This window comes from Mirounga leonina, unplaced genomic scaffold (assembly GCF_011800145.1).
Source record: "Mirounga leonina isolate KUSES-001 unplaced genomic scaffold, KU_Mleo_1.0 Mir_101862, whole genome shotgun sequence".
Taxonomy (NCBI): domain Eukaryota; kingdom Metazoa; phylum Chordata; class Mammalia; order Carnivora; family Phocidae; genus Mirounga; species Mirounga leonina.
In genome coordinates this window covers 17,729-18,257 of record NW_023270224.1, presented here as the reverse complement: position 1 = coordinate 18,257, position 529 = coordinate 17,729, and positions in this window count along the sequence as shown.

Below are 529 nucleotides of genomic sequence, written 5' to 3'. Positions count from 1 at the left end.
GTCCCGGAGGCATCCCAGTCCTGCCCGGCCAACCTCCCTGTCCCCTGCCCAGTCGCCCTGCTGCTCCCAGATCAGACACACACCTGTGGGTGCACAGCCCTGCACGCGGGACAATGACCCATCCCTGTAGGGCGATCGAGAGAAACCCTGGGCAGAAGCTCACAGCCCCCCACACCCCGTCCTATCCAGCCAGCCTTTACCTTGAACATGACCTGCCCACGGGTTATCTGACCCCTCATCAGCCTGCTCTTGAATGGCATTGGCCCACCCCACATGACCCCTCTTCACACACACACACACACACACACACACACACACACACACGGAGGGGAGGGGACCTGGGGCTGCACAGGTGGATTAGACCCTGTGGGGCTGGGTGGCCGGCTCTGGGCCTCCTGGTGTCACCTTTCGGGCCTTCCGGCCAAACGGCCAGAGGCGGTGGGGAGCCCTGGTCGGACATCCCCAGCGGGGGCCAGCGTTTGCAGGGCGGGCTTTCTTCAGCCTGCAGCATCCAGACTTAGGGAGGCAA